The 20,521-nt window shown below is 44.5% G+C and overlaps 1 long non-coding RNA gene across 1 annotated transcript in view; it reads left to right on the top strand.

Moving 5' to 3' along the window:
• Window positions 1-20,521, top strand: part of LOC116150026 (uncharacterized) — a 257,491-nt gene that overhangs the window by 21,124 nt on the left and 215,846 nt on the right. The window contains exon 2 of the long non-coding RNA XR_004133686.2: window positions 11,432-11,551. This is a non-coding gene — a long non-coding RNA (uncharacterized LOC116150026). The remainder of the gene's footprint in view (window positions 1-11,431; window positions 11,552-20,521) is intronic.

Genomic DNA, 20,521 nt, shown 5'->3' with positions numbered 1-20,521 from the left:
ATCCTTGACAATACTTACCTCCTGTCTTTTTGGTGATAGCCATTCTAACTGGTGTGAAGTGATACCTCATTGTGGTTTTGATTTGCATTTTCTTGATGATTAGTGATGTTGAGCACCTTTTCATGTATCTGTTGGCCATTTGTATGTCTTCTTTGGAAAACTTAAGACTCTTTAGTCTATTCCTTTAATCTGTATGGCTCACCTTTTACCAACTGCACCTTGTATTTATTACTGTAGCTTTATTGTAAGTCTTGATATCAGGTATGGTAAATCTTCTGTCTTCATATTTCAAAAATTGCTTTGCCTTTTCTGGATTCTTTGTGTTTCATAAAAATTTTATATTCAGCTGTCATTTCTGACTTGCTTGGATTTGGATTGAGAGTCCTCAAATTTACAGATCAGTTTGGGGAGAATTGTCATCTTAACAGTGTAAGTCTTCTGATCCATGAATGTGGTATATTTCTCCACTTACTTAGGTGTTCTTTACATATTTTTAGTAATGTTATGTAGTTTTTAGTGTACAGGTTTTGCACAAATTTCATTAAATTTATCCCTAAGTATTTTACATACTTACATGATATTGTAAATAAAATTATATTTTCTGTTTTAATTGTTCAGTGGTAGTATACAGAAATATTATTTTGTTAAATTAATTTGTTAGTTTTGATAGTATTTTCATAGATTCCTTAGGATTTTCTACTTAGATGATCATATTTTCTGTGAATAAAGACAGATTTACTTCTCCATTTCCAATTTCTATACCTTTTGTTTGTTTTCCTTGGCTTTTTTCACTGGTTATGATATCCAGGATGTTGTAAAATGGAAGTGGTGAAAGTGGACATCTTTGTCTTTTTTCCAGTATTTGGGGAGAATGACATTCCACCATTGTTTGTTAACTGTGTTTTTTTTTTCCACATGCCCTTTATCAGTTTGAAGAAGTTCCCTACCTTTAGTTTGTTGAGAGTTTTTATCATGAGTGAATATTGAATTTAAAAATAATTCCTCTGTGTCAGTTAGGACAATCATGAACTTTTGTCATAATATTATGGATTGTATTAATTGATTTCCAAATATTAAGTCATGTTGCATTCCTAGGTTAAATCTCACTTGTCTATTATATATTATCTTCTCATATTTTGTATTCAGTATGCTAATATTTTGTTAAGGGCTTTTACACCTGAATTCATGGGGGATTAGTGGCTTGCAGAATTCTTTTCCTGTAATTTTTTCCCTTTTTTGATATCACGGTAATATAGGCCTCATAAAATGAGTTGGGAGGTGTTTCTTCCACTTTTATTTTCTAAATGTGTTTGTAGAGGACTGGTATTATTTCTTTCTTAAAAGTTTGATAGATGTCACCGTGTAGCAGTCTTTTCCTGGAGTTCCCTTTGTGAGAAAGTTTTTAATTATAAATTCAATTTCTTTAGTGTGTATAAGAGTATTTAGATTTTCTTTTTCTTTCTAAAGTCAGTTTTGGTAATTTGAGCCTTTCAAATTTTTTCCATTTTATCTAAGTTGTGAAATTTATTGGCATAAATTTTAATGATAACCCCTTAGTATATTTAAGTGTGCAGGATTTGTTGTGAGATCCCCACTTTCGTTACTAATTTTAATAACTTGTGCCATCTTTCTTTTTTCCTGTGCAATTTGGCTACAGGCTTATCAGTTTTATTGATCTCTTTAGATAATCTGCTTTTGTTTGTTAATTTTATTTATTATTCACCTGCTTTGTATTTTATTGATTTTTACTCTCATCTTTATTGTTCTTCCTTCTACTTTTTTTAGATTTAATTTGTGCTTCTTTTCCTAGCTTCCTAAGGTAAGAGCTTATATTAGATAATTGATTTAAGACCTTCTTCTTTCAGATATAAATACTAAAAACTATAAATTTCCCTCTAACCACTACTTTACCAGTACCCAAAAATTATGATATGCTGTGTTTATTTATTAGCTTTATTGTGTTATAATGGACTTACACTGCATGTTTTTAAATAGTATAATTTATTGATTTGACATGCATTTTTGCCTGTGAAACCGTCACCGCAATGAAGATAATGAACATATTCATCACCTTCAAAAGTGTCTTTGTGCTCCATTTTAATCCCTTCCTTCCGTTTATCCACCCCAACTCTGATTTCCTTTCTGACACTGTATGTAATATATAAAGTATATAATACATAGATTATATGTACACAGTCTGTACTATGTTCACACTGTACGTACTCTCTCTTTTCCTGGTTCCCTTCACATAGCCAAACTCTTCTGGGATTCATCCATGATGTTTTATATATCAACAGTTAGTTTCTTTTTACTGCTGAGTGACATTTCATTGTATGGATATATCACAGTTAGTATTTTCACCGGCAGATGGGCATGTGGGTTGTTTTCCGCTTTTGGCAGTTACAGATAAACATTGTACATTTATGTACAAGTCTTTGTATAGGCATGTATTTAGATTTCTCATGGGTAAATACCTAGGAATGGAATGGCTGGACCATATGGTGGCATCTGTTTAACTTTATAAGAAATGGCCATATGGTTTCCCAAAGTGGTGGTTCCATTTATATTCCCTCCAGCAGTGCATCAGAGTTCCAGTTGCTCCACATCATTTGTCAGCGCTTGGTGTGGTCAGTGTTTTTAAGTTCAGTCATTTTAATAAGTGTGTAGTGGTATATCATTGTGGCTTTAACTTGTATTTAACTAATGATGTTGATATCTTTTCATGTATTTGTGATTCCTCTATCTTCTTTAGTCAAGTGTTTGATGAAATCTTTGCTCATCTTTTTATTGAGTGTTTTGTTTTCTTGTTTGTAAGTTTTGAGAGTTTTTAAAATATATTTTTGCTATGAGCTCTTTATCAACTGATAAAATGATTTGCAAATGTCTTTGTGGCTTGTATTTTCCTTCTTTTGTCAGTATTTCAAGAGAAGAAGTTTTAAATTTTGATTAAGTATAATCTCTATCCAATTCAACCTGACAGTATTTAATAAAACCATCCCAACAATTTACAACCTAATACAACTCAACACAATACAGTACAACGACCACTGCTCAGTCCTACAACCTAACTCAGCCCAACACAAGCAAGTTCAAGTCAAAACAACTCTCTGCAGTAGATGTTCCAACGATGTAATGATATTCAGTCTAATGCAGTTTAATAAACTATCATCACCTTTTCTGTTTAAGGAAGGTAGAGTACTTTGGATACTACACCAAAGTAACATCTATAAAATATCTATTTGTTTACAGTTAGTTTTTGAATCAACCCTTAAAGTCATGGCCTTTTAACACCTCCTCGGTATAGGTATCAGGAAAGTGAATCTCATACATTAGAAACTTTTTCCCATTCATCTCCCTCCCCTTTTTGGCCCCCTGAATCCTCACAACACTTTATCTTATTTTAAGTCGTCACTGGTCTCATCTGTGAGCATTTGGGAGCAGGGACTATGTCTAATTTACATGTCTTTCCTAAGTACCTTTCAAAGGGCGTAAAGGAAATGTGGCTTAAATGAATGAATGATCAGAGGAAGAAATCAGAGAAGCTCATTCTATTTAGAAGAGAGTCATTAGAGTTTTATCCTTTTTGGGGTCCTATTGGGGAGGATGTGAGGCAGAGTGCATGGACAAGCCTAGATTTGAATCCTGGCTCTGCCACTCATTAGCCATGTGTCCTTGGGCAAGTCACATCACCTCTCTGAACTTGTTTCCTTGTCCATCAAGTGAGGAATAAAGTACCAACTCTAGGGGCATTTTGTGGATGAACATTGAATACGTGGAAAGCACCTTACACTGTGTCTGACATAATTGAGGATTGATAAGCAGCGACTGTAATTTTTGTCTGAGTTTCCTTGTTCAGCACTTTATGTTTGCAATTTGGAGGTGCTACCTGTGTGGACCAGAAAGACTCAAAAATGTCTTCTAGATCCCTTGTAAAATATCATCTTTTGTCATGATTTCATTGGCATAATTACTGAATAGCTACCATTTGTTTTGTGTTTTACTATGGTTCCTTAGTTGAAGTAAGCATGAGAACAGTTAGTGTGGTGGAAGAATGAATTTATAGGCTTAAACAGTTAGGGATTAGGGCACAGCACGGTATGATAACCACAGCTATTTGAACGCACACTGTTTGCCAGGTCTGGTGGGCATGGCATGTGATTTCTGTTTTTAAGGAACTTACGGTTTAGAGAGAAGGCGATGTCAAAGTTGAAGGGAGCAAACTTGACTGAGAGCTTCCGCTGTGGCAGCCATGTTGTGTCGGGCAGAGGGTTGGCATGGAGGAATGTGGATCTGGGCGGCCTTTGGCCAGGCTCTTTCCCTCTCTGAGTCTCAGTTTCTTCATTTCTGTAAAGGTGATCATGATACACACCTCATTGGCTTATAGAAGGTGCTAAATCTATATTGGTCCCTCCTTCCTCATTCTCATGGGTTACCAGGTACCTTGGTGACACCACACATCCGTACACACACACACACACATGCATGCACATACGCCTATGTACTTAGAAAGCACAGTTAAGACGCTGTTAGTAAAATGGAGTCAGCAGGAGTTCTGGGCTCAGAAGGCATCTCTCACTTCCTGAAGCAATACCCATTTCTTGAGTCATAAAAAGTACGTGCATCTGACTCCACATTCCACTGTGAGAGACGTGAAGTCCATCATATGAACCACTGGACAGGAGCTTGCGGCTGTCAGATGCACAAATGGCCCCGTCTGAACAGCTTGGTCACCACCTTCTCTCTGGGCGCCAGGCTGCCCCTGATCAGGGCTCATGTCTACGTCACATTTGCCAAATTGGGCTGCCAGGACAGCTGGCTCCAAAGTCAGTTGCCTCCCCCGCTAAGGGGCCAGGGCTGAATCCTTCTTCATTACAGCCTGGTTGTGGGTTAGGCATTATAAATAACATCATGCAGACAGCCAGATGGACAGCATGCCTAACTGGGTGATGCTTCATCTGTCCCAGCAGGGACAGCCCTGAAAATAGCATCTGAGAGATTGGACAGGAACCATGAAGTCATGGTGTCCTTCCCTCGGGTTTAGTGGGAACCCTCTTAGCTCATCTCAGACAGGAAGCTGCCTGCCTGTTATCCTTATAAATCTCCACGAAGAAAGGGAAATCTTCTCAGATCCTCTCTACTTTTTCCTTTTGGGAATAGTTAGTGCAGGGTGAAAACTTTCTGGAGTAAGATCTGGGCTTAAATCTTGGTGAAGCCACTCACAAGCTGTGTGACCTCAGGCAGGTTACCAAACCTCTCAATTCCCTCACCATTAAGATGAAAGATGAGAATAGTTCCCTGCTCAAAAGTTGCTGTGGGTTTTGGATGGGATAAGGATCATTGTAAATGCTTGGGGAATGGGAACTGTAATTCTAGGGAGGCACCAGGCTGGTAAGGATGATTACTCAGCTACCTCCCTTGGGGTACATCAGAACAGTACCTCCTGTCATCACTCAGGGCAGGTCTGGCTCTTTCTGGATCTAGGGACTAAAGAAGAGCCTGTCTGAAGGGCCACTCTAGTGCCAGTGTCCCTATCTCCAGGTCTGTATTATTATCCAGGAGGCAGAGTAACAGCATAATGGGAGGTCACAGGACTGAAGTCTCAAGTCCTGGCTGGGTGACATCAGTACATCCGCTGGTGCTGCAGGGAACAAGGTGCCTCAGGGACTGTTCACCACCCCCCGCCACCATACCCAGCCCCAGGACATTCTCCTGACCTCTGATTTTATGTCTTAAAACTCTATTAAAATAGATTTATGCTCCAAGAAAAATTCGAGAGTTGCTGCTGTGGCCAGTAGTCCCTTGGTTTACTCAGACGACTGTAATCTACCTCCAGTGATGTCATTCTCAAACACGTCTGAGAGTCTCCTTCCTCCATGGCCTCCTGCTGCCTACTGCAGGACTCAGTCCGAGCACCATTCCTTGGCATTCAGAGTCTCCCCAACCTGACGCTGCCCGCCCCTCCCCCTCCTCCCCAGCTCACTCCCACATTTTGCCTTCACCTTTGGTACTGTCATTATTAAACTCCAGGACATTCTCTGAATGCATTAGATGTGGTCCAGCATCTTTACCTCTGTTCATTGTGGCTCCCTTATCTGGAATGCTGGTCATCTGCTTCTCCGTGTACTCCCATCCTATACTCACTCTTCCAGACCACACTGAAGTGTCCTTTCACATCAGAAGGTTTCTATTTTGATCCCTCCAAACAGAGGTAAGCAATTATTCATGCATTCCGATGTTTATTGAATGCTTACTCTGTGCTGGACATTGGAGGCAAAGAGTGAACAAAAAGAGACTTGGTCCCTACTTTCATGGAGCTTACAGTATTTCAAAGGGAAAATACTACTTACATAAGTAATTACGGCATAAGTAAGTCAGGCTCTGTACTTTATATGCACAATTTCATTTAATCTTGACAATATCCACTTTATAGATAAAGAGAAAAAGACTTGGAGAGGGGAAGTGGCTTGCCCAAGGCCACACAGCTAATGAATAGACAAGCTGGGATTTGAACCCAGGAATGTCTGATTCCAAATCCAAATACCAACCATGGAATTTACCAGCCCTCTGTTTCTCTCTTTATTAGCTGGAACGTGGGACTCCGTGGACTGGGTGAGCTGGCCATTTCCCTGACCAGACATAGCTTCCCCAGACAGATGCTGGGGTGGGGGATGTGGGTGGGAGAAGAGAGGCGTGTTCCACACCTGCAGCCACAGCCCCTGGTCCCATCTCTGCATCAAGTACCCATCTCAGGCCGCGGCCGGTGCTGGTATTTCTTTCTCCTGTCTGCATTTTGGCAGGTTCCTTGGAGAGAAATGCTCTTAGATTCATTTAAAAGTCTAAGGAGGGCCAGCACAAATTATTAGTGTTTGAAATATTTATAAAGTCTCTTGTTTGCCATGGCATAGGAGGTGAGAGACCACAAATAAAAGGAAGCTGTGGCCGCACCATGAGCAGCAGAGAGAGATGGAAAGGAAGGGACATTGTCTGCTGCTGTCTGGTTTTCCAGGGCTGCCCAGCCAGGGGAATTTTCACTCTGCATTTGCTCAAACGAACTTCCTTTCTGCTGCTCTGGCCATGTCTCCACCCTTAAGATGATCCCCCAGACATTTGAACTGAGGGTTTAAAAATCATAAACCATTAACATTCGAGGAAGCTGGGTGAAGGGTATATGAGAACTCTCTGTGCTAGTATGTGTGTGTGTTTTCTTTTAAAAACTTTTCTTGTCTAAAATTATTTCAAAATAGAAAATTAAAAATATATTGCAAAACACATACTGTGTTGGAGCTGGAAGACAACATGGAGAAAAACGTTCTTTTTCTCATTTGACAGATGGAAAAACGGAGACCCAGAGCATGAGGTCTCAAGTTACGCAGTGAATCAAAGACAAGAGCTGAGGGCTTCTGACTCCCAGCCCAGCCCTCCCCTTAGCTCACCTCCTCCCACTTCTACACATGAGCTGATAACTTAGAAAAGACGGGTTCTGGTCTTGATTTGGCAAATGTATGGCTCTGATTCAATCATTTTTGTATGTATGTATATATGAATGTGTGTATTTGTGCATTCATTCATTCATTCATTCATTCATTCGCTAACTCAGTAAGTATGGTGCTTTGTCGGCAAGTCAGAGATGGTCCTGCCTTTGAGGACCTAGGAAAAGGTATGGGTTCAGTTGAACTCCACCCTCCAGCTGCCCACCAAGGAGCTCTGGAGCCTAAACAGAACCATAGAGTTGTCCCCCCTGGAGCTAGGAGGCTGGCCTTTAGTACCCTTGTACTAGTTAGTTGTGGCAATGGGACACTGCTGGAGGAGGGTGTAGTCTCCTGGGCATTTCCCAGTAAGGTGGCTCTTGTTAGCTGAGGACAATTCTTAGCTGTAGGGTGCAGCCTTGAATGTGAACAGTCAACATTCCCAAGAGCCGAGGCACTGGCCTTTCCAGGGGATATGAGTGGGGTGCCAAGAGTACCTACTACCTGGGGAACTGGAGCTTCAGCCCACTAGGAATCTGGTGGAGAGAGTATGGCATTCACAGCTCTGCGGGAGGGAGCTGGGCTGTCTACCCACTGACTCCCACGGGCTTCTTCCGGGGGAGCTTGATGCCCAGCCTGAATGAGCACAGCCTGACCTGTTTGGTCCACGGAGAGCTCCAGCAGACAGAGGGAGCCCTCAGGCAATGAGACCTGTGTGTTGGAGGGTGGACATTGGGCACGTGTGCCTGGAAATGGGAAGTGTTGAGGAAATGTGGGTGTGGGAGACGCAGGATCATCTGCTGCAGACGGCCTGGGCCAGTCACACTTATCCTCAGGTATGTGGACTTGGGAAGCTGCTAGAGGCATGGGGCCTGTTGGCTGGAGCACCAAAGCAAGAAAATCAGAGTTCTAGTGGTGGCCACCATGGCCTTTTGCATGGAGGCATTGTTAGAGCAGACTGCTGGGGCAGAATGTGGGGTGGAGAGCTGTGTGCACAGAGATGCTGCAGCATCACTTGGGGAAGGTCATGCTGGCCTGAGAACATGCCTGGCTTCTGATCATTCATTCATTCATTCATTCTTGAGAGCCTGTCTTGTGCCGTTAGACATACTGTGTATAGTGTTGTTCTAGGTGCAGAGAATATGATGGATAAATAAGGCAGGCAAAGTCCCTGTACCCCTCGGAGCTTATATTCTTTGTGTGTGTGTGTGTGTGTGTGTGTGTGTAGGAAATAATTAGATAAATAAACAAGATAATTTCAGATACAGACACATTTAGTAAATGAAACAAATAGGATGCTAACTGGAGAGTGGTGATGATGAAGGGGTACTTTTGACAGAGTGATCATGGAGAGACTCTGATCACACCCATTTTTACAGATGAGGAAACTGAGGCTTTGGGAGGTTACGTAACTTGCCTGAGTGCATTCAGCTAGTAAGTGGTCCAGTTTTAGATCCCAAGACTGTCTCTCTGAAGTAGCTTCTACTCTTTGGCTCTAGTTTCTTTGGGTCAACACAGACACATAAGCCCTCTTTCTTCTTCCCCCGTAAGTCATTTTGTGACTTGGAGACCAAGACACGGACTCTTCTGTTGGTGCAGTGGCCCTGGAGTAAATAAGCTGTGACTGGTAGTTATGGGGCTAGCCTTACCCTGGCAGTGTCGGGGTCCAGGAGAGCACAGTGGCTCTGGAGACAGAGAGCTTGGTCCTGGCCCTGTGACTTGCTCACTGTGAGACCTCGGACAAGTGACCTCACCTGTGCAGGCCTCAGTTCCTTCCTCTGTCACATGCTGATGCCAGTTGTTTTACCTCCTGGCATTACTGAGAAGATTGAATGAGCTGATCCTTGGGCTGCACTCGGCACTCAGCACTCAGCCTGGCACAGAGTGAACGCTCACTTGATCTTGGTGTGGCAGCCATTTACCCAAAATATGCTGATCACTTGTCGGGTGGCCCACAGGGCAAGAGGCAAGTAGAGACCGTGGCCCCCGAATGACCCCAGGCCAGGGCCAGGAGTGGATAGGAGAGGATCTTCTGACTCTGGGTGAGGACTGCCAAAGCCAATTAGGGGCGTCAGACAGACGGCAGCCTCCAGCACCCAAGCAAACCGATGTGGCGGCTGATGGAGGGGCCAGCTCGTTCTGACCTTAAACCCAAATGCTCCTGCCCACATCTGCAGCTAAATAAACCAAGTAAATCATGCTGGCAGATAGATAATTAAATAATTATCAGGCACTTAATAACAAGGAGTGGGTGTTCTGAATTACCATATTAGACAGTGTCTTTGAGGACTAATTGTTGCATTACATCAGAGTTACTCATTCATTATTCTTGTCATTTCGGGTGATAATTTGCACTTTAGGAGACAGCGACAATTTTAGCAGGCAATTAGAGACGTGTCAGGCCTGGCCCCGTGAGTTACTGTCACAATTATTGCCTTTTTTCCAGTGTCCTCATTTGCAGCCATGTATTTAAGGGGATTTGGGTAATTCCAGGCCTGGGCAAAACAACCAGCCCACGGTATAGTGGAGGGCAAGGACACGGCGGCCGCTGCTGTCAGGACAAGGGATGGCTTTCAAGAAGCAGAGGTGCAGAGTCCAGGCCAGTGGGGGCAGGTGAACGGAGCTTTTCCCTCCACTGGCAGAAGGCACATTCAGTCTCTAAAAACGAGGGCTCTGCCTCCCCAGTGGTGCTGGAGACTGTCTGTTCCTCTCCTGGTTCCTTGTCACCCGCCCAACCCAGCCCTTTATTATGACTCACCTGAACAGTTGTGGTGAGTTCTTTGCAGGCTTCGGGGAGGCAGAAGGGAGGATAGAGGAGAGAAGGGAGAAAGGAAGCTGTATTAATTATGTTTTTTAAACATTTTCTTTATTTTATGATGCTTTGAAACCTCGGCGCCCTGCAGACCCAGAGAGGGACTGCCCCTCCCAGGATTAGCTAATCCTAGAGGGACAAACATTGCTTTCCAGCACCTCTTTGATGTGCAAACCAACCAATGCAACGTCCACACACTCATCTGACTCCTTTTATCAGACTCCTGCAGCCCAGGACACCATCTCTCTGCCTGAATCACCCCAGGGCCAGGTTCCAGACAGCCAGGGAACCACCAGCCCTATAGCCCAGAATCTGCTGAAATTGTTCAAAGCAGCCAATCTTAAATTAGCTTACTCTCGTCTTGCCTGTCTGCCCTGCACAAACCACAATCAGATCTCCTGCACATGCTTTCTTCTTGCTCCTTCTGCCTCTGACCAGAAGCACCTTCTGGTGCTTCCCCACGTGGCCCTGCCTGGCCTGGCTTGGCCTCTCTTGGGAGCTTGAGCAACAAACCGTCTTTTCAATGGCAGTCGTCTCCTGATCTGTTGGCCTCATGGTCCCTAAAGAAAACAAATTCCTGGGCATATTTTAAAACAGAAGAGAAGAAAACAGGAGAGAAGAGAATAGACGAAGGGGAGAAATAAGAGGGAGAAAGAAGAGGAGATTGAAAGAAGGAGGGGGAGGAAAAGAAAGAGATGGAGAAAGACAGAGGAAGAGAAATCAAGGTGACAAGGAAGAAAGGAGGGGGAGAGATTGGGAGAGGGCGGGGTGATGGGGAAGAAGAGAGGAAAGGAGATTGCACTTGAAAGTTATATTTGAAACCGACATTTTTTTTTCTCTTCATGGCTCAGAGTGTTTACTTTTTGGCGAAATCCAATGTCGGGGTTCATTTAGCCACGGTTGACTCTCCTGACCCTGGACAACTTGAGAACAGACAGTGTGAATCAGTGACTCAGAATAGGTTCAGAAAATATTTTTCACTGGCTACATAGTGGGAATCAAGAAAAATAAAGTGCTATTCCACCCCAATGCAATACTCGGCAGGAAGAGAAGGGCGGGTTTCCACCTCAAACCGGCTACTTCTCAGCTCTGTCCTCAGCAATTAGGTAAGAAGAGACCGAAATGGCTCACCTGGGCCTCCCTTTCCTTTCAGGTTAGCTTTGGAAAGACTCACCAGCTCAGGACACACCCACCCCTAGGAGACAGGGCCGCCGGTGAAGGGAGATGCAGTCCCAGTGACTCTCGGAAGCAGAAAAGCTCAGAGCTTAAGGAGGTGAGTTTGGGGTCCTAGTTCTGCCACTCATTTGCGGTGTGACCTTGGGCAAGTCCCATCTCTGACATCTTGATTTTCTGACCTCAGAGGGAGTCATCACTGCCTGAGCTCTAATAAAAGTAAGTATGTAAAGATTGAGCATAGAAGCTGGTGTATAGCAAGTGCATGTTAATTCGTGGGGGCTGCTGTTTTATAATTATTTTAATTTTGCATTATTATATGGATATCTGCTCCTATGTGGCTGTGATCTGGACCTACTGTCTCCCTTGTCCTATTGGAATAGAAGATAATCCTGGTGTCTGGTCTGGTTCCCCCTGGTGTCAGGACTAGCTCTCTCTATGATGGTGCCTCTGAGGTTTAGAATGCTTCCTGGACTTCATTCCTGAGGGCATGCTCCCCCTGCCCCGACATCACACATCCACCCCTGACTGGGAAGAGGATGGGAGAGCTTCCACAGCAGGTGCTGAGCAGCCACTGTGTGCCAAGGCACGGGCTAACCACTTCACTTTTGTCTTTCCATTTAAGCCTTACAGTAGCCTCTGAGGTAGGTATAATTATTCCCGTTTTACAGATGAGGAGACTGAGGCTACGAGAGGTGGAGTGGGTTCCTCAGGATGACACAACCAGCAAATGGCAGAGCCAAGATTTGAACTTGACTCAACGATCTTTTTGCAGTCCTCACTGCCTCCCAAGATGCAATATCATGACTCTGTGTGGTCACCGTGTAGGAGAACAACTCGGAAAGCAGTGCTTTGGACCCATTTCTACAGCAAGATCGGCTTCATTCAGCTAAGTGTGTTTCCTTCAATTTTAAAAATTAGATTTGAAGAAAAACACAAAGCATTGAAAAGTACAAGAAACTAGTAATGCATCTATCCATCCATCTGTCTAAACCACACACATACACACACACACTACATACACTTGCACACACACATATGCATAAGCTAAGTGGAGTTAATTAAGTTAAAACTAGTAAATCTGACAGACCAGATTAACACAACGGTCAAAACTGTAGGAAATATAGTATTTTGAAAAAAGAATAAATCCAGCCAATTACAGATTTATGTTGACGCCAGCCCAGTTACCACAGTTTTACAATAATCATTGATCAATCAACGTTTTATGACAAAACTATAATTTTCATGTGTTTCATCCTCACCTAAAAGTTTCCTCGGTTGCTTAATTCCCAGAACGTGATTCCGTAAATCTTTCTCTCTGCGATATTAAGTAGATAATAAGAATGCCATGAAAGATTTGCTTATGGTTTAAACCACAGTTGCAAATGATTTATAATTAAGGCCAAATATAAGACAAAACATTATTAAAGCCAAAACCTGCTCTAAATTGGCCTGGTCTGCTTGGGGCTTTAGAAATTTATTGGAGTTTGATGACAGTATTTCCTTGGGTGAGATCCAAGGGGTCAGCTGACACCAAGGGGAGATATTTATGAGTAAGGGTATGCTGTGGAAATCACTGGGGCATCCCTGGTGGCAACAGCCAAGGGAATGGACATGACTCCATGTGCCACCTTCAAGGGCAAAACTCTCAGTGTGGGTTCCTCCAGGCAAGTCAACTGCAAATGTGTGACCCAGAGTCTGCCCTGCCTTCACAGGTCTGAGAGGAGAGTATCCCCAGCAGGAGCCCAGTGTGACTGGAGCCTACTGTGAGTGAGGAGAGGGGTCAGGGCCTCTCCAGTGGGCTGAGAGGACCTTGGCTTTCACAGTGATGGAGAGCCCGTCAGAGGGCTTTGAGTCAGGTAGTGATCTATCAGAACAGCATTTTAAAAGTGATTGTTCTGAGTGCTGTCTGGAGAACAGACTGTAGGGGGCAGGAGTGGAAGCAGAAAGATAAGAAAGGAGAATTTCCTGTCCACCAGCTGGGAAAGGAAGGTGGCTTAAACCAGGAGGTTGTGGTAGAGAGGGGAAAACAGGGTTGCGTTTGAGATACTGTCTGTAATTGAGTGGACAGAACTTGTTGACAAACTGGTTACTGGATGTGACAAGAAGATAGGAGTAAAGGCCAAGTCGCAGGTTTCTGGCCTGAGCAATGTGGTGATCATTGTTGCTGTTCCCTGAAATGGAGAGGACTGGGGTGTGGCAACAGGTTGCAGAAAGGACGGTATGGCCTCAAGTCTCTGGTGATGGACGTGGGAAGTCTGAGGTGCCATTAGTGTCCATCTGGGAAGGTCAGGGAGGCAGGTGGATATATGAGTCTGGAGTCTAGGAGAGAGATCAAGCTGGAGATATAAATTTTGAAGTCGTCAGCCCAAGGATGATTTTAAAGCCATGAGATCACCAAGAACTGAGGACAGATAAGTCTAAGAGAAGGTCTGCAGGCTGAGCCTTGGAGCCTGAGACATTTAGACATCAGAAGAAAGGAGATACCTAAGCCCAGGGCATCAAGAAGGAGCTGTCAGTGACATAGAAGAAATTCAAGAGAATGTGGTGTCCTGCAGGTGGCAAAAAACCAGGGTGAAGCCATCAGTTGTATCAAAGACTGGAGGAGGTCAAGTAAGATGAATAATGGAACCTTACCACTGGCTTTGGAAACATGGCAGTCATTGGCGACTGTGACAGAAAAGCTTGGAGTTAGTTCCTGGACCACACTTTGACATCTCATCATCAGCCTTCACCAAGAGACATTCCAAGAGTCAGCGGTGTAAAAATCACTTCATTTCTTGGAGACATGTCTTTGAGGAACGTCCTGCACCACATCACAGCTCCTTAGGCATGAGCACCCATGGGAGGTATTTCTCCCAGAGGAACATCAAGGAAATCTTCTTTTGAACAACTGACTGAACTTTCCATCTTCAAACTCCTGGATTCCTGTTTCCTTCTTTGCATCGGCCACCAGTTGCCCAGCAGTGGCATAGGGATGCATTTTTGTGTGCCGGACATACTCTTGGCTCTCTCTTTTTTTTTTGTTGTTGTTGTTGTTCTCATTTTCCTGGTTACATTGCCTGTTTACCTAGTCTATGTTTATTGTATTTTTTTTATAAGGGGGAGGTAATTCGGTTTATTCATTGGTTTCCGCTCGGAGGAGGTACTGGGGATTGAACCCAGGACCTCTTACCTACTGAGCGTGTGCTCTACCACTTGAGCTATACCCTTCCCCCTAGTCTATTTTTATTTTAATCCTCCTTTAATGTGTGCATTTCTCTCAACAGTGTGTATTTCTGGTGTGTGATCACTGCAGATCTTTTTGGAACCATATGGGGTGGGTATTAAATAGTGCAGCAAATGCCAAATGTTATAGTGGTTTCATAGATACCACTGGGTCTTGATTAAGGACTTGCATGCATTATGATGGAGAGGAAATAGGCCTGGGCACAGAGCCAGGGGATAATCTAGTTCTGGCTCTGCCACTAAATAGCTTTGTGACCCTGGCAGATCAGTCTCCCTCTCTGAGCTTCACCTTCTTTGACTATCACACACAGGGTTGTACTAGCTCAGGGTTAGCAAATATGAAGCACATACGCACTGACCATAAACCTCCGTAGCAGACATCACTAATCAATAAGGCACTCTTTGGCGTTGAGCTCAAATAAGACATCAGAATCCTTCTTAACACAGTACTTCAGGCTCCAATGATAAGTTAATAGGAGTTGGTGTGCTAAATGAGATCTTGCAGTACAGGACTAAATGATGTCTCAGAGTGAGGTGGACTGCTGGCCATGAGCTAGAACTGTAGTAGTATCTGTAGTGACATTTCATTGCTCCCAAGAAAAAATTCCATGGCAGAGGGGGTGAGAAAACTCTGTAATAACTATAAAGGGCACCATGCATATCCTAGCATTTGTCGTTGAATATGTCATCAAGAATGACATTTGGACCATACCTTCTATCTATTTAAGATGAGAGCTTGGGAACTTGAGATACAAAGAATTGCTACCTATCCAAGTCTGAATGCTTGTTTTCAGAGAAAGACATGTCTTCTACTGGGATAAGCAAATTCATTTAATTTCTACAGTCTTTAAAAGCTTTTTATGAACGTAACCCAGTATTTCTATTCAAATCACCTTTCACAAGTCTGAGGGGAAAATTTTTTTCTTAATAGACAATCTGGGTAATTACTTTTTAATTAATTAATTGATTAAAGAATTCCCTGTCACTGCATTTAATTGAGTATATCTTTGTCTGTGTTCTGTGTCCAGGATTCATTGAGCCCTAATTGTGTGATTGACTCTTCCTTCCCAAAACTTTATAAGGTAGCTAATTTTATTATTCCTATTTTATAGCTAGAAAATTGAGGCTCAGAGAGGTGACTAGACCAACATGTTTTCTAAAAACGTCTTCAGTAGCATCTTTGATGTAATACAATTCTAATCCTAAAACTTACAAGAATTCTGGTCTCTGACCTTTGTTTTTGAAACACCAATGAGAAATTGATGATGGCTTCAGTAGAAGGGATGTGAGCAGACTTTTATCTCAGAAGGTGATATTTTCTACTTTCATCCATTTCCTCAGTCACTCCTTCAACCTATGAGGTTGGCGCTGTTGTGATACCCCTTTTACAGACGGGAAAACGAGGCTTTGAAAGCTGTACCTTGCCTAAGGTCATACGATTTGAACCCCATGTGTATGTCATTCCGGATTCCTTCTTCCATGATAAAACTTCCTCTCAGGATTAACCACAGGCAGACATCACTCCTTTTCAGAAGTGAAAATGAAGGGACAAGATGATTTCTGGGATTTCTAATGTGGACCCTTTTAAAATTCATACGCACAGATGTTGGGGGAGGAGGGAGAGAGACTTGGCCACTGGAGAGACATGGTGATAGACGGCTGCTTGCGTTTGGTGATCTTGATCTCCTGTTGTGGGTGACAGGTGGGTTACCAGGTTCTGTGGGCAGAAATGTTTTTTTTTAGGGGTTGGAATCCACTCCGATCCAGGCACTACTGACAATAAACACTTGCTGAAAGAATGATGCTTGAATGAATGAATGAATGAATGGTCACTCTGCTTGTCCCCCCTCCATATCGTCAGACCAGACTCTGGTAAATATCCTACATGCCGCATCTTTCAAAAACTCCTTTACAACCTTGAGCCTTGCCTGCTCTGCCCTCCAGAGCTCTGGAGGCACTAACAACCCTCCCTACCCTTCACCCATTTCTGCCTTTGGAGTCGCATCCAGGGAATTTGCTGCAGCAGCAGGAACTGGCTGACAACACAATTCTTCCTGTTTCCTGGGAAAGCCTTTAGTTTGCTTTGTTCTGTACTTGAAAGTGAGCAGGCACCATACTGTTGAGAACAGCTACTTTAGACCCAGCTGTTTGGGACACAAGGGATGTTGGGCTGGGCGGGGGAGGTGAGAGGAAGCCAGCTTTGGGGACAAGGAGGCCGGATTTGAGTCCATCCCCACTGTGTGACCCTGGATATGTCATTGGCGCTCACTGAACCTAGGTTCAGCTGTCTTTCCAATCCAGGAGGCTGAGCTGCTCCTGAGGTCCAAAACATAACGTTGCGTAAGTTCACAATCAGTGCCTTCTGTGAAACAGGAGTGGAAAAAATCCTGGCTGGTCTGATTTCAAAAACAATGGATCCCCTATCCTTTCCTGGGTGCATCTTTGGAGAGGCAGGAGAGAGGGTCCTGGGTCCTGACTTTCTGATGGGGGAGTGGAGGGTGATGCTGGGTGGGAGAAGAAAGACTTGAAGATAATGAGAAATTGCATCAACTTTCCCCAGAGCTGTTTCTGATTCTCCAAGCAAGCAAAAATAAAGGGGGGAGGGGTGTGGGGGAGAAAGAGGCATTTATTTTGGAGCTGTATTGGAAGCAGAAGTGTCAACTGGCTGAAATGCCACCTTCTCTTGCTGGCGAGTGGTGTGGGTGACAGCCCGCACATCCAAATGAGGGAGTGATTAGACCGCGCTTGCTTCTGAAGATGGATTTCTTGGATGGGGGAGCGGGCTGGGGGCTGGGGGCTGGGCTGGTGTAGAGGGGACGGCAACATGAGGCTTTGGCAAGTTAATTAGGGTTCAGGAGTCCAGCGAGCAGGGAGAGAGGCTGGATTTGCATAAAGCCCATTTACATAATGTTCTTCACAAATTGTGCAGCCAGAAGGCTTGGGGCTGGCAGGAAGGGGGAGGTGGTTGGATGCCTGAGGCAGCAGCAGCCAAGGGGGAAGGGCGAGGCCCAAGACGGCCCCCTGGCCTCCCTCCCGTCCTGTCTGTCTCCACCATGGCACACCCTGCAGCACCCTTTCCTCCCACCTCCCAGGCCTCCCCATACCATTTTTGTCCCAGCCCCAAACTGCCCCAAACTGCCCCAAACTGCCCCATGCCACCCTGTCTCCCCAGTGCAGTCAGAGATACCTAAAATGCCCCTATGATCACAGGTCTCCAGTGCTTAAACCTTTTGGTGTCTCCCTCAGGATTAAGTCCCATCACCTCAACCACCCTGTTGACCCTTCCTCTCTGACCCCGACCCTGTCTTCCCTCTTATTCTGTCTTCCTTCCTCAGCTCAGTCCTGCTGAGTGACTCTTGGGGCCCTGAACATGTTTTGCTCTCACACGCCTTTGCTCCTGCTGTCACCTGTGTGGAAATGCCCATCCCACAAAGGCCAGCCTCTGTGACAGACCCCTGCACCCTTGTTTCAAACGCCCGCCCTGCTCTGGGGGCATTTCTTCACACCCCTGCAGCCTTCTCAAGTGGACGAAAAGCCTCTTTGATATGGCCAGAACTTGTGCTGCGTAGGCCTTGCTTGGTGAGGGTCTCTTTCTGAATCAGACTCCTTCAGGAACGAAAGGAGCTTGACAGACACATCTCTGTACCCAGCTGGGCAGGGACACGCAAACAGTGTGCACCCAATAAATGCTGACTGGTTGAATGAGATGTGCCTTCCCAGCCGCATATTGAGGCTAGGGTCGTGTCTGCCTGAAAGGGGCCAGACCAGCTCTTTAATTCCTCTGGGTTTCTCTCCACACCTGCTTTCTCATCGTCATCATAACCAGTCCTGGGTTCGAGCCACAGTGGACAAGGAGAAGGTGCCCAGAAGGGTACGGTGGTCTTGGAGCTGGACCTTCCACTGAGTGTAAGACAATAAAAGGCAGACAAAAGGGAAAAAGACATCCCAGGCTGGGCAAACGGGGAGGTTAAAAAGTGCACGGAGCATTAGAGCATGGGAAGAGGGCTGAGTGGCCCGGAGCCAGATGAGAAGCAGGGAAAATTTGGTGAGGCTTGAATTCTGGTCTTGAAGAGGCTGAAGTAGATCTGGTGAATTTTCGTAAGTCTCTGAAGGTTTGTGTTCAAGGAGAAGAAATAGAACAGTGGCATCTAACTGAGCACCTACTGTGTGCCACTAACGTGATTTCATTCCACAGCCTTGCACTGTAGGTCTTACTCCCCCCATAATTACCCTGTTGGGAGGATGGGCATGCTGCCCTCACTCACTTGAGTCTCACAGCTCATAAGCAAGCAGGGCTTTGAACTCTGGTTTCAAATCCTGGTCAGCCTTCTGAATCTGATGTATTTGTGTATTAGAGAAATACAAAAAAAAAAAAAAAAAAAGAAAAAAAAAGAAAGAAAGGGAACTAGAAGAGAGAGGCAGAGAAAGGGGCCAGAGGCCGGCAGACAGACTGCCAGAGAGAGAAGGAAGGGAAGAAATCAAGGGGGACTGGCTGAGAAAATCAGAAGAAAGGAAATTCACAGGTGTCAGTTGCCCTGGAGAGCAGCCGAGATGCTTTTGCTCCAAGACAGACCTGTCTGATACAACTTTCTGTGATGTTGTTCTCGATCTGCTGTCCAACACAATAGCTGCTAGCCTTATGTGGCTATGGAGCCCTTGAAATGTGGCTGAGCAACTGAGGAACTGAATTTTAATTGCATTTAAATTTAGATATGCATAGCCATGTATTTGAATGTATTAATTTATATTTAAATTTGAACGGCCATCTGAAGGTGGTGGCCACAGAATCAGAAGTGCTGCTCTAAGAACAGTCCTTTTTTTTTTTCTATCAAGGGCCCGGCTTGGGTTTCCTTTGAGTTCTTCTCAGCCTCCTAGTCTGGGGCTCTGTTCTGAAACAGGCACCCCTGATAATTCTCTCCCTCATATTCCTGGACATCCCACCCACACAGAGGTTTAATTTTAGCTGATTCTCTCTCAAGGACAAAGTATATATTTTTATTTTAATTTATGTCGCCTGAACCATTTCCAAGTTTTACTTTTAGAACCTGTCAATATTAGTGACATGTGGCATTTTAGGTACTTTTCTGCTGGTGGGGCCGAAATTTATTGTCATTTTATGTCACTCGGCAAAATGCACAAAATGCCAGAAGTGTTATAAACAGAGACGATTTATGTTCGGGTTGGGGTGAGGTTAAGAGAATGAATATAATCCATTTTTTTTCCAGAGACTTTTATGTGAGTGTGCCGGCCAGCCAGCAGGTGCACATTTGACACTCGGTGGGAAGTCCTTTCCAAGCAACGGGAGATGGCAGATGTAGACAGGGCCTAGTTACTGCTGCCTGGGACTGATCGTGCCATGCTCTCGTGTGTGTGTATGTGTGTTGTGTTGTGTGTGTACTGGCCCCAGGGTCTCAGGTACCCAGTATGGAGTTGTGCACACAGTAGGTGCTGAATTAAAGCTTGAGGCAGAAAGGATGAAGGAGGGGAATTTGAGACATAAATGGGGATTCGAATGGCTCCTCTGTTCCAACTTCATAAGAGTGGTCTTCTGGAACCTTGTCATTCCACTGCTCTGAAACTTTCAGTGGCTCCCTAGGACCCTGGGGTTCTGGCTTCTCAGCTCTGTCGAGATCCGGTACCTGAGGGTGTCTCTGGCCTCACCTCCTCCGAGTCACTTGCAGCACTCTGAAACTTTTATATTCTTACTCCGTCTTGCTTTCGCATGTGTATTCCTGCAGCTGGAATTGTCCCCGTCCTCTTTCTCCTTGTGGCCATTCTTCAGTAACCGGCTCCAATTCCTCTGTCCTTTGCAGCCTTCATCCCTCTGTCCTCCCAAAGAGCG

This window comes from Camelus dromedarius, chromosome 31, assembly GCF_036321535.1.
Source record: "Camelus dromedarius isolate mCamDro1 chromosome 31, mCamDro1.pat, whole genome shotgun sequence".
Classification (NCBI taxonomy): Eukaryota; Metazoa; Chordata; class Mammalia; order Artiodactyla; family Camelidae; genus Camelus; species Camelus dromedarius.
The sequence above is the reverse complement of the archived record's forward strand: the minus strand, read 5'-3'. Positions and strand labels throughout refer to the sequence as shown.